The sequence below is a fragment of the Carassius carassius genome, chromosome 21, assembly GCF_963082965.1.
Source record: "Carassius carassius chromosome 21, fCarCar2.1, whole genome shotgun sequence".
Taxonomy (NCBI): Eukaryota; Metazoa; Chordata; class Actinopteri; order Cypriniformes; family Cyprinidae; genus Carassius; species Carassius carassius.
In genome coordinates, this window is record NC_081775.1 from 849785 (window position 1) to 864322 (window position 14538).

Here is a 14538-nt window from a genome sequence, read left to right on the forward strand (position 1 = left end):
CCATAGAATGTGTTGCTGTTCTGTTATAAGTAATCTTAAGGATTCCTAAATGCATCTACTTTCCAAAGGCCAAATAAAGCGCTTTAGCTTTCTCCTAGATACACACACATCTCCCTGACATGACTGCTTCAACAGTAATTGTGTTACTGAACATTTGGGCGGATTTATGCAAATATTTCCACATGATTACATAGACATGTGGGCGTGTTAGAACGAGGTGTTTTAGGGGGCGTGACAGAGTCTTAACTTTGATAAAGAACATCTCTTTGGATTTGAGACTTTAGTCTTTGCAACTTTACAGATCTTCATTATGCACCAAAAGCTTGTAACACTCCACAGAGAAAGGAAAATTTTAAATAGCATCATATGACATCCGTCATCTCCGTCACTTCCTTTTGTTTGTTGTTGGCGTTGTTTGTTGTTGGCGTTTGCACTGTGTTTGAGCTCTGTCATTATATTCTTTTAATCGACTAATTTTTATCTTAAAAATCAATTTTATACACCATCGTTTCAGTATTTTCTCTAATACATTAGATGCTGTTGCCCCCATCAAATTGAAAAAGATTAGAGAAAAACGTACTGTGCCATGGTATTACAGTAATACTCACTCTCTCAAGAAAGAAACTCGTAGTCTTGAACGCAAATGGAGAAAAACGAACGTGGAAGTTTTTAGAACTGCATGGAAAAACAGTATGTCCAGCTATAGACAGGCTCTAAAAACTGCTAGGGCAGAGCATATACACAAACTCATAGAAAATAACCAAAACAATCCAAGGTTTTTATTTAGCACAGGGGCTAAATTAACAAATTACCAGACGCCACCTGATTCAAATATTCCACAAACGTTTAATAGTAATGACTTTAGGAATTTCTTCACTGATAAAATAGATAACATCAGAAATACAATAGCAAATGTAGATTCTACAGCGTCTAACACTTCAGTTTCATCCATCACACCCAAAGATAAACTGCAGTGCTTTACAACTATAGGACAGGAAGAACTAAATAAACTTATCACTGTATCTAAACCAACAACATGTTTATTAGATCCTGTACCCAATAAATTACTGAAAGAGTTGTTACCTGTAGCCGAAGAACCCCTTCTTAATATTATTAACTCGTCGTTATCTTTAGGTCACGTCCCAAATACATTCAAGCTGGCGGTTATTAAGCCTCTTATTAAGAAACCAAAACTAGAACCTAGTGAACTGGCAAATTATAGGCCTATTTCAAATCTTCCATTTATGTCTAAAATTTTTGAAAAAGTTGTGTCTGCTCAATTGAGCTACTTCCTGCAAAAAAATGATCTGTATGAAGAATTTCAGTCAGGTTTCAGGCCCCACCATTGCACAGAAACTGCACTTTTTAAAATTACAAATGACCTGCTTCTTCTTGACCTGCATCTCATTGCTAGTTTTACTTGATCTTAGTGCTGTGTTCGACACCATAGATCATGACATACTCATAGATCAATTACAAAACTATACAGGTATTCAAGGGCAGGCTCTAAGATGGTTTCGATCCTACCTGTCCGATCGCTACCATTTTATTTTTTTAAATGGGGAGTCATCTCATTTATCACCAGTAAAATATGGAGTGCCACAAGGATCCGTCCTAGGTCCCCTTCTATTTTCAATATACATGTTGCCCCTTGGTAATATTATTAGAAAATACGGGATTAGTTTTCACTATTATGCTGATGATACTCAGCTATATATCTCAACTAATGGAAATTAGTTAGAAAAACTAATGGAATGCAAAGTCGATATAAAAAACTGGATGACGAGTAATTTCTTACTGCTAAATTCTGAAAAAACAGAGGTGTTAATTATAGGACCTAAAAACTCCGCTTGTAATAACCTAGAACACTGTCTAAGACTTGATGGTTGCTCTGTCAATTCTTCGTCATCAGTTAGGAACCTAGGTGTGCTATTTGACCGCAATCTTTCCTTAGAAAGCCACGTTTCTAGCATTTGTAAAACTGCATTTTTCCATCTCAAAAATATATCTAAATTACAGCCTATGCTCTCAATGTCAAATGCAGAAATGTTAATCCATGCATTTATGACCTCAAGGTTAGATTATTGTAATGCTTTATTGGGTGGTTGTTCTGCACGCTTAGTAAACAAACTACAGCTAGTCCAAAATGCAGCAGCAAGAGCTCTTACTAGAACCAGGAAGTATGACCATATTAGCCCAGTCCTGTCAACACTGCACTGGCTCCCTAACAAACATTGTATAGATTTTAAAATATTGCTTATTACTTATAAAGCCCTGAATAGTTTAGCACCTCCGTATTTGAACGAGCTCCTTTTACATTATAATCCTCTACGTCCGCTACGTTCTCAAAACTCAGGCAATTTGATAATACCTAGAATATCAAATTCAACTGCTGGGGGCAGATCCTTTTCCTATTTAGCGCCTAAACTCTGGAATAACCTACCTAACATTGTTCGGGAGGCAGACACACTCTTGCAGTTTAAATCGAGATTAAAGACCCATCTCTTTAACCTGGCTTACACATAACATACTAATATGCTTTTAATATCCAATTAAAGAATTTTTAGGCTGCATTAATTAGGTTAACCGGAACCGGAAACACTTCCCATAACACCCTATGTACTTGCTATATCATTAGAAGAATGGCATCTACGCTAATATTTGTCTGTTTCTCTCTTATTCCGAGGTCACCGTAGCCACCAGATCCAGTCTGTATCCAGATCAGAGGGTCACTGCAGTCAACCTGGATCCAGTACGTATCCAGACCAGATGGTGGATCAGCACCTAGAAAGGACCTCTACAGCCCTGAAAGACAGCCGAGACCAGGACAACTAGAGCCCCAGATACAGATCCCCTGTAAAGACCTTGTCTCAGAGGAGCACCAGGACAAGACCACAGGAAATAGATGATTCTTCTGCACAATCTGACTTTGGTGCAGCCTGGAATTGAACTACTGGTTTCGTCTGGTCAGAGGAGAACTGGCCCCCCAACTGAGCCTGGTTTCTCCCAAGGTTTTTTTCTCCATTCTGTCACCGATGGAGTTTCGGTTCCTTGCCGCTGTCGCCTCTGGCTTGCTTAGTTGGGGTCACTTAATCTACAGCGATATCGTTGACTTGATTGCAAATAAATGCACAGACACTATTTAACTGAACAGAGATGACATCACTGAATTCAATGATGAACTGCCTTTAACTATCATTTTGCATTATTGACACACTGTTTTCCTAATGAATGTTGTTCAGTTGCTTTGACGCAATGTATTTTGTTTAAAGCGCTATATAAATAAAGGTGACTTGACTTGACTTGACTCAACGAGACCAGATGAAACTTCCAAATTATCTAGGCTAACAGAGTGTGTTAAAAATGTAAAAGATTGGATGACCAATAATTTTTTCTTATTCAATTCGGAATAAGACAGAGATATTAATTATTGGACCAAAAAACAGTACACAGAATCTTGTATATTACAATTTGCAACTATACGGATGCACTGCTAACTCCTCTACAGTCAAAAATCTGGGTGTTATATTAGACAGCAACTTGTCTTTTGAAAATCATATTTCCCATGTTACAAAACTGCATTCTTCCATCTTAGAAACATTGCCAAGCTACGAAACATGTTACCTGTTTCTGATGCAGAAAAGCTAGTTCATGCATTCATGACCTCTAGACTGGACTATTGTAATGCACTTCTAGGTGGTTGTCCTGCTTCTTCAATAAAAAAGCTACAGTTAGTCGAAAATGCAGCAGCTAGAGTCCTTACCAGGTCAAGAAAATATGATCATATTACCCCAATTTTACAGTCTCTGCGCTGGCTACCTATTAAGTTCTGTATCAGTTACAAATTATCATTACTTACCTATAAGGCCCTAAATGGTTTAGCTCCTGCGTACCTAACTAGTCTTCTACCACATTACAATCCATCACGCTCCCTAAGGTCACAAAACGCTGGACTTTTGGTAGTTCCTAGGATAGCAAAGTCCACTAAAGGAGGTAGAGCTTTTTCACATTTGGCTCCCAAACTCTGGAATAGCCTTCCTGATAATGTTCAGGGTTCAGACACACTCGCTCTGTTTAAATCTAGATTAAAAACGCATCTCTTTCGCCAAGCATTCGAATAATGTTTCTCTTAAATTGTGACTGCAGTTGTATCTGATCAAATGCGCATTCTTATTCTTCAGCCTGGGTTAAAGTAATTAATTTTACTTTGTTGGAACAGCGGCTATCCTAATGATGTCTCTATTTGTTTCTATGTTTTGCCACGGGATGTACACAAGCTCCAGTCTGGATCCAGAACACCTGAGAAGAGATGATGCTGACCCTCAGAGGACCTCAGATGATGCTAACCCTGAATCAACAAACAGAACTAACAAATATTGCTACAAGTGTGACTGCATCATATAATAATTATTAATTATTAATAATATTAATAATGTTCATCGTCTGGCTGACTACGTATTGTATTAATTTTTTCTGAAAAATCCTGTCAAACGTGCACAAACTGACAGTCACAACTTATAAGCTACTACTAAATATTGTAGAAACGTAATTTTCTGTAAAGTTGCTTTGTAACGACTTTGTAACGTATTGTAAAAAGCGCTATACAAATAAACTTGAATTTAATTAAATATTTCCACACATGCTAGCATAACAAATTTTATGGCATATACTAGTTGCCATATCAACACTATATAATAAAAAAGTGTGCCAAAATTCTAAAATCTTTTGAAGATATCACTGGATATATATTTTGCCACAGTAAAACTAAAAATTTCAACTCAGTTTTTAGTATTCGTTTAAAATGAGACTCTGTTATTTAGTTAAATTTGCTAACCAGCAGAAGACACTAACCAGTTTTAAATTCCTCATGCTCAGATGGGAAGCTTTATAACACTGCATTATTAAACTATGCTATTCTACGACATTAGCGATATAATTTATACTATTTACTTTTTAGTTTCAAGAAAACACAAGAAACAGGTTAATAAAGACTAACAATCATGTTTAATGTTCAGAAATTATTTCAAGAAATGGAAATCATTTTGGCTTGTTTACGTGTCTCATGTTTTTGAGAGGGAGGGGAGCGAATCTCTGTGTTTTTCTAAATGTCTGAATGTGTTTGGACAAAATATTTTAGTTTGTCTTGTACATTTTTCTCATTGGATCACATTTTCATTCAGATCACATTTTAAGCTGTCGTATGTTCAAGTTATAATGAGCCCCATCTAACCGGGCATGTTGTCACATTCAGTGGCGGATTGGGACAGTAAATCAGGCCGGGAATTTGACTCCACCCCAGGCCACCTCTGTTGCTGTAGTCACCACCCAATTCATGTGTCCACCAGACTGCTAAACTCTTTGGCTCTTTCAGTTGTTTGAATTGGGTTATACTTAAAAAATACATCAAAATCCTTAGACTGTGGACGGGCAAAAGTTTCTCTGCAATATGAAATAAGCACTTTCAATAATCTATATTAATTATCCAGCCATCAATTGTATGTCCCAATGATCACAGTCCTACTACTGATAATCTTATATCATTTTATAATCATAAAAGCACATATTTTTCTAAGAGTATAGCCAGCATGTTTAGTTTTGCTAATAACTTAAACTTTACCTGAAGGTTCCTGCTCTGACTCAAAAGCTGAACTGTCCATCCCCTCTTGTTCATCAGCAGGAGCACTAGCAGCACTAGTGCTACTGTTGCTTCCTTCGTCACCTTCAAAATAAATATATAAGCATTGTACAATAGGCTACATATTGTAGGCTAGAAATGGAAAATCAATTTCTGGTCAATTTTGGCACTAAAAAAATACTGTATCCCCATATGTAAAACAGTGTGCTAGTTTGTCATTAAGATGCTCTTTTAAAACATCTATCATTCTATACATTTGTAACATATATATATATATACATTTATATATATATATATATAGAGAGAGAGAGAGAGAGAGAGAGAGAGAGATTTTATCTTTTGTAAGTCGCTTTGAATGAAAGCGGTTTGTTTCACGGTTTTAGAGTCACAGTTTCGGTACTGTTGTATGTATGTTGTATGTTTATGGAAAAATGTCTCAGTTACGTCTGTAACCTCGGCTCCCCGAGAAGGGAACGAGACTATGCGTCGATAACGCTTTGGGAACGCATTCTGCGTGAGTGCGTCTGAAGCATCAATGTCAACTAGTCCAATGGCGAGAGTGAGCGTCAGGAATGGCGTCACGACCAGGAATTGATAAAAACCCCAACCGGAGCAACCGGTGTTAGCTTCGACAGTGCCGAAGCTAGTCGATCACAGGAACGAAGGAAGTATGGCAGGGAGACGCATCGTCTCGTTCCCTTCTCGGGGAACCGAGGTTACAGACGTAACCGAGACGTTCCCCATCGAGGGAGAGATGATGCATCGATAACGCTTTGGGAACGAGAATACCCAAACCGCCATATTACAAGTGCCTGAGTGTCAGCCAGAAAAAACCAACGGCTCAAGAATTAAAAACCTGAGACCCGGGAGTAGCGTCCAGGTCTAGGCTATAAAACCTGACGAATGTGAGTGGCGAGGACCAGCCTGCCGCATCGCAAACATCCTGAAGAGAGGCCCCAGATAATAAGGCTCTAGAGGCCGTCTTACTCCTAGTAGAATGAGCTCTGACCCCCAAAGGGCACGGTAGGTCAGAAGACTCATAGGCAAGAAGGTTAGCCCCAACTATCCACTTACTAAGTGTCTGTTTAGTGACAGGAAGACCTATCTTAGGTGACCCGAAACAAACAAACAGCTGATCGGATTTCCAAAAAGAAGAAGTCCGATGAACATAAGTGTCCAATGCTCGCACCAGGCACAAGAGGTTAGACTTTTCCTGGTCCGATGATGCAAACGGGGGAGGACAGAAAGCCTGCAGAACAATAGGTCTCGGAACAACGGTCGGTACCTTAGGGACGTATCCCTGCTTAGGGTAGAGAAATGCTTTGACCATCCCAGGTGCAAATTCAAGGCAGGTGGGAGAAACCGAGAGAGCCTGAAGGTCTCCGACTCTTTTTAGGGACGAAATAGCAAGGAGAAAGGTAGTCTTAAACGAAAGAAACTTCTCAGAGACAGAATCTAGGGGTTCAAAAGGAGCCCTAGAAAGGCCTTCTAAAACTATAGCCAGGTCCCAGGCCGGCACTCTAGTACGAGTTGCAGGTCTCAGCCTCAAGGTGCCACGAAGGAAACGAGAGATAAGAGGGTCACGACCCAGAGATGCACCACCCACTGGGGCGTGGAAAGCTGAAATAGCCGCCAAGTAAACTTTTAAGGTGGATGGACATAGACCAGAAGTGAAGCTGTCCTGTAAAAACTCAAGAACTGAGCCAACAGAGCAGTGGACGGGGTCACACTGATGTTGGTAACACCAAGAAGAAAAAACATTCCATTTGAGTCTATAAAGTTTCCTCGTAGCTGGAGCTCTGGAGCTAAGAATGGTCTCCACAACCTCAGTTGAGAGACCACTCTCTATGTGTTGCGCCCCCTCAGAGGCCACACCCAAAGCTTCCAAATCTCTGGCCGGGGGTGAAATATAGTGCCCCCGGCCTGAGATAGAAGGTCTTTCCTGATCGGGATCTCCAAGGGAGGACCGTCGAGGAGATGAATCAGGTCCGCAAACCAGATTCGACTCGGCCAGTGTGGAGCTACGAGAAGTAGACTTACTCCGTCCTGGCGGACTCTCTCCAGAACTCCTGGGAGCAGAGCAACAGGGGGAAAAGCGTACAGACGTAGCCTCGGCCACATCTGTACCATAGCGTCCAACCCCAGGGGGGCTGGATGAGTAAGGGAGAACCATAGTGGACAGTGCGTCGTGTGCTGAGACGCAAACAGATCCACTTCTGCTTGGCTATAAGATTCCCATATGAGCTCCACCACCTCGGGGTGAAGCCTCCATTCCCCTGACCTCAGCACCTGCCTCAACAGGGTGTCTGCTCCAATATTCTGAGTCCCTGGTATATACATTGCCCTCAGAGAGCGTAATTTCCCCAGGGACCACAGGAGGATCTGGTGCGCTAATTTGCAGAGTGGGCGCGAGCGCAGACCCCCCTGACGGTTGATGTAAGAGACCACCGATGTATTGTCTTTGTACGGACCAGCACATGATGGTCCCTCGGGTCTGGCAGGAAGTGCCTCAAAGCTTTGAAGACCGCAAACATCTCCAGGCAGTTGATGTGCCAAGAGTGATGATGGCTCTCCCACAGACCCTGAGCTGAGCGGCCTTCCATTACCGCTCCCCAGCCGGTAAGGGAAGCATCTGTTGAGATGGCAACCCGATGACAAAGAGCTCCCAATACCGGACCCTGGGACAGGAACCAGTGTTCTCTCCATATGACCAAGGCGCGGAGACACCGCCGCGTGATCTTGATCGTACGAAGTGGGTTTCCCCTTGGGGAGAACCCTCTGGTCCTGAGCCACCACTGTAAAGGTCTCATGCCCAGCAGGTCAAAGGGGATCACATTGGACGCTGCTGCCAAGAGACCCAACAATCTCTCGAACTGTTTTACAGTGCGTAACAGCCTAGCTTTAGCTCTGATGTGGCTGTGAGGATGTTGGCTACACGAGCGGGCGAAAGAGCGGCTCGCATCGTGACCGAATCCCATACCACCCCAAGAAAAGTGGTCCTCTGTAATGGAGATAGCACACTCTTCTTGGTATTGAGCCTCAAACCCAACTTCTGCATATGAGCGAGGACCACATCTCGATGCCGAACCGCCAACTGTTCTGATTCCGCTAAAATCAACCAGTCGTCCAAGTAATTCAGAATACGTATGCCCTGCAGTCTGAGCGGGGCCAGAGCTGCATCTACGCATTTCATGAATGTGCGGTGTGAGAGAGCTAGACCGAAGGGAAGTACCCGATACTGGAATTCTTTGCCCCCGAAAGAAAACCTTAGGAACTTCCTGTGCTGAGGGAGGATGGAGATATGGAAGTACGCATCTTTTAGGTCTATCGTGACGAACCAGTCCTCGGATCTGATTTGAGTCACGATCTGTTTGAGTGTCAGCATCTTGAATTTTAATTTCTGAACTGTACGATTCAACAGACGAAGATCTAAAATGGGACGAAGCCCTCCATCCTTTTTTGGAACAATTAAATAACGGCTGTAAAAACCCGATGCCCTGTCGGGAGGATACACCTGCTCTATAGCATTTTTCGCTAAAAGAGATTTCACTTCTTGCTCCATGACCAGAGCCTGCTCGGGATGCACTACTGTGAGCAACACCCCGTTGTAGCGAGGGGGACGAGAACCGAACTGGATTCTGTAACCCTTCTCTACTTTCTGCAGGACCCATTGAGATATATTCGGCAGACTTTTCCATTCTGTCAGACATTCTACTAAGGGAACCAGCCTCTCGAGGCTGGCCTCTGGTGTAATTTGAACAGCTAGTGCGGGGACCTGAAGCCGAAACGCAGGAACCACCCGAGCTAACTGCTCTTGAACCCCCCTCAGAGGGAGCGAGCCCGACGCAGCGTCTGAGAGACACAGCGCCAGAGACCCGCTGGAGACCGCTGCGCCCCGAGGCACCAAGGGAGGCGGGGTTGGCAGGACGGCCCCGTGAGAGCACCGAGACCGGACGGGCACCGTATACTGAGGTGTACACCGCACCGCGTTTCGGTTGGGGCTGCCCTCACAGGTCTGACCCATTTGGCGTCAGGACCTTTTCTTCTGAGCCGAAGCTTTCTTAGCGAGAAGAACGGTCCTCAGATCCGGCTTCTGCTTAGATTGCTTTGGCTGTGAGTGCTGGCTCGGTCCCCGTGATTTTTGAGGAGGAGCGCGAGACGCAACACTCTCTTTTTGAAAAACACGATATGAGGAGCATGAAGGCTGGGGCTGCCTTGCACGCCCAGCAGCATCAGGATTAGATCGGCGAGGGAGAAAACTTTTAAAAGCTTCAGATTGCTTTTTATTTTCTTGAAATCTTTCAACCACTTCATTCACAGCATCACCAAACAGACCTTCATGAGAAATTGGAGCGTCTAAAAGAAAAGATCTATCTTTATCTTTAATATCTGAAAGATTAAGCCAAAGGTGTCTTTCTGTAGAAACCAAAGCAGCCATAGATCTACCAATAGCACGTGCTGTTTCTTTAGTCGCCCTGAGAGATAAATCAGTAGCCCGACGAAGGTCGCGAATTTCGTCACGGCTGACTCCCTCACTGTTATCTAACTCCCCCAGCAGCTCAGCATGATAAGCCTGAAGCAAAGCCATCGAGTGAAGGCAAGCTCCAGCCTGACCTGCTGCTGTGTAAGCTTTACCCACTAAATTAGATGTGATCTTTAAAGGCTTCGTGGGCAAAGTCGGGTTCTTAATAGATGACGCTGAACCAGGGGAAAGATAGCTCGCAAGCTTCTGTTCCGCCCGGGGCATCGCTTCATAACCATTTTCTTTCAGCCCTCTTATATCAGAATAAATGCGCACTTGAGGGCTGAAAAGACGTGATGAATATGGCTTATTCCACGATCTAGACAGCTCACTGTGAAGATCAGGGAAAAAAGGGAGACCCCGTGATGTAGGAGATGTTTTAGAAGACAGAAAACGCTCGTCTAATTTGGTTTTAGGATGAGCGCTCTGTTTATCAGATGGCCAAGATATATGTAACTTATCTACAGCTCGTGTTAATACATCAACCAACTCCTCATATGCTGGGGAAAGAGATAGCGAATCCTCTTTCCCCCTGATTGTGTCACCTTCACTGCCCGTTACATCTAACTCCTCGGAGCTAGAGCAACGAAGCAATGAGCTCTCCCCCCGGGCGGAAGAAGCCGCGGGGCAGGCTTCCGATACCGGAGTTTGAGCTATGGATCTCCCAGGTAAGGGAGGAGAAAGAGCCCTCGGACCCGTCTCCAACCCCGCTGAGAGATCCATTTGCGAACACCAGGAATGCATTCTCCGTTCTGCCTCGGCAGACGCGGGTCCTGCACCCTGAGGAGCGCGAGGCTCGCCGCTCTTCTCATCAAAGAGTGACAAGCGGGAGCGGAGCATGCGAAGCGAAAGCTTCTCACAATGCGGGCAATCAGTCTCCTCGAAGGCTGATAACGCATGCTCCACTCCCAAACAAACTACACAGAGCTCGTGTGTATCCCCACCCGTTACATAACGCGGGTAGGTTTGCACACGGTTTGAATAGTTGCTTCGCCATGATATATAAACTTTGAACAAGACAACAGTAAATATGACAGACAGGTTTGACACAGATCGCTTGCTGAGGCACAGAAAGCTAACACCGGTTGCTCCGGTTGGGGTTTTATATCAATTCCTGGTCGTGACGTCACTCCTGACGCTCACTCTCGCCATTGGACTAGTTGACATGGATGCTTCAGACGCACTCACGCAAAATGCGTTCCCAAAGCGTTATCGACGCATCGTCTCTCCCTCGATGGGGAACTATACTTTCAAAAAATATATATTATCATATTATTAAGAATATTCTAACTACAAGCAACAGCACAAATAAATACAATAGAGTAAAGATAAAAATAAAATAAACTGACTTTCAGGGTTTTTTTAGGTAGGTCTTGCATTAGTTTTTAGATACAGAAAATAAATAAAGTAATCAAATGTAAAACAGCATTGCATTTTGGACTATGAATTAAAGATTATTCTTTTTTTAAATTTAAAAAAGCTTTTTAATCAAGAGCAGTGAGTGATTTCTTTGTAGTCGCTGTTCGATTAATAAAAAGACTGTCACTTTAAGAGAATGCACGGATACAGTGTCTGGGAATCCAGAAGCTTCCATCAGCAGAAACATATATTAGCTGAACCCTGTTTGTTTTACGTGTTATTTATAGTAAACCATATTACAGACGCTTTGTCAGATTTAAGTTGAACAGCGGTCCCAGCGCGTGCCGAACCGTACGTGGTGAACTGAACGGTTCGGTTTTTTCAGTGAACCGTCCCATCCCTTGTAAATATAAATGTAATTCTGACCGACCTGCTCCCTTACTGGCGAACATGGCTAGGATTTTGCAGCAATTTGCTGCGTCTGTGGCCAGGGCTTTTCGAATACACTGTAATTATGAAACAAACCAATATATGTATTTGTACTACAAGTGTGAAATTAATGTGTATAAAAAAGTTATACTCTGAACCCCACATGGATATACACAAACTGAATAAGTCAAAAAGTGTTAGGTTGTGCCTACACAAATGAATGCTTTTTGATCCAGGTTCAGTTACAAATCTAGCTGTAAACCCAGGTGGTGTGTGAAGAAAGTGATCTTACTGAGCATTCAGCGAAATAGACGGCTGTGATTTCCTTCAGATAAACCTGATCAAAATCAGATGGACCCAGTCAGGCAGGTAGCTGTGAGCCCAAAGTAGATCCATGTCTATTTAAGGCTTATGGTGTTTGTGAACATATATAACCAGTCTTGTGAGCGTTTCTGATCAATAGCATGCTTATTTGTACTACAGTGGATGGCATAGGGCTGTGTGTGTTGCTCCCTATTACAATAATGAGGTTAAGCAGCGAGTGAATTTTGGAGCGTGTGTGTGTGTTAGCTTCTGTTAGAGTGTGATCTGGCTTCTCTCTCCGGCTCTGCAGGCCTCTGCTCTGGGTGCGTCCTCCATTGATTGGCGCGCTGACTGGACGCTCAGGTTTAACTAGACGGCATCTCTTCGATCCACACCACCTCAATTTAAGAGTGTTTAACACAGTGGAGTTAGTCAGCCGTCTGATTGCTTAAACTGTCCAAGACTTGCTGCACAATGACACAGAGACTCAAAGGTAGAGCAGGGAGCTTGTTTTTGTTATTGGAAGGTTGAGGGCAAATTTATATATAAAACATGTCCAAATGGTGGCAACCTTCACACTTGATGCTTGCGTTCTAATGTTTCAGGATATATCACTGTATTTAAGAAACGTATGACTTTCCCCTCATCTCTATTTGTTGTTGTTTTTCTTTTTAAATCCCATGAAAAAAAATATATTTGCCATAAAAAGAGCCATTTGGTTAACCTGTTTGTCTTTCTGGTGAAGCTGATTTGACCTATTGCATCCCATGCTGTGCAAGACATCTTTCACAACATCATTGGCATTCCTGCTAAACTGACTAGCCTCAACCCTTGCCCCACTACTAACACTAAGGCCCAATCCCAATTCTACCCCTTAGCCCTTCACCTTTCCCGTTCACGTGAAGGGGTAGGGGTGTCCCGATTCTGTTTTGGTTGGAGGGGTAGGGCAAGGGGAAGGGCCAGATAGCCCTTCAAACGAAGATTTTTCGGGACCACACTTCAAACGAAGGGGAATGAATTATCTTGGCAACATGGCTGCTACAGCGAACAAAAAGACACATAAATGTAAGATTTTTTTGGCATAAAGATTTTAACGAAAAAGTAATCATTTGTTTTATGTTACATTCAATTGTGAGTTCATATTAACGGTCGTGTTACTCAAAGAAATGTTTGCAAAAATACGCTAATATTTGCTAACGTCATATCATTACAGACTGCATGATACACAGTATATGTCTGATCAGGACGATAACTGCCGTAGACATTGAGGGGGGCTAATCCCCCCAATAATTAGAAATCGCTAAACCATTTTCTCAAATATTGCCTATTCGAGAGAGAGAGAGAGAGAGAGAGAGAGAGAGAGAGAGAGAGAGAGAGAAATTGAGGTTGCGTGTATTTGCGTCTGTTCGTTTATCTTTTTAGAGTGAGTTTACTTAAAAGGATACAATGATTGTATCCTCTCGTCGCTGGAAAATATAATGTAGCGATTCAGTATTTAAACTGTATTTAATAAAAGTCGTGGGGCAGCGTTGACAAGTTTATTTTCTCCTGGATGTGTGAGCTGCGCGATTTCCGATATACAGAACGATAATTAAAGGCTCTAATGCACACCAGCATATATTGTATATTGTGTGTATTGTAAGAGCTAGACGACGAATGATGATGTGTGACATAATGGTAGTGGTGTCCCAATCCTTAGGGGAATATTGTCTCCCCTACCCCTTGACACTCTGTTTCAAGGGACAAGGGGAAGGGGTAGGCAGAGGGGTAAGGGAAAGGGAAGGGGTATAAAATAGAATTGGGATTGGGCCTAAACCTTAACAGCCACTGAAACCAGACGGAAATGATAGGTTGATTAGAATGCTGTTCTTGTCTCAATGCCAGCCCTATAAGTCTAACCCTATGAGTAAATTAAAAAAAATAAAAAATGTGTTCCAGGATAATCAAAGATGTTCATTTGCAGTCATGTCCAGCAAAAATATAAGTCACCTGCTGGGCAAAACAAAAGAAATGCCGCTTTATAAAGGGAAGATATGCAAAATACAGTTAGATGTGTCTTGAAAATTAGTTGCATAGCAGATGAGATTTTGATTTTACACAGATGACAACAGCAAGCACACACAAAGGCATTAAATCTGACACTGCAATCCAATAGGTCTATAGCTGCCTGCTTCCAAATACCAGGTAATAAAGTGTGCCAGAAATTCTAAATATGTCAATCTGAATGGTGAAGTTACTGTTGAAATATATACATGTATGTCATACGCTAATATTTTTTATGTAAGTGTAT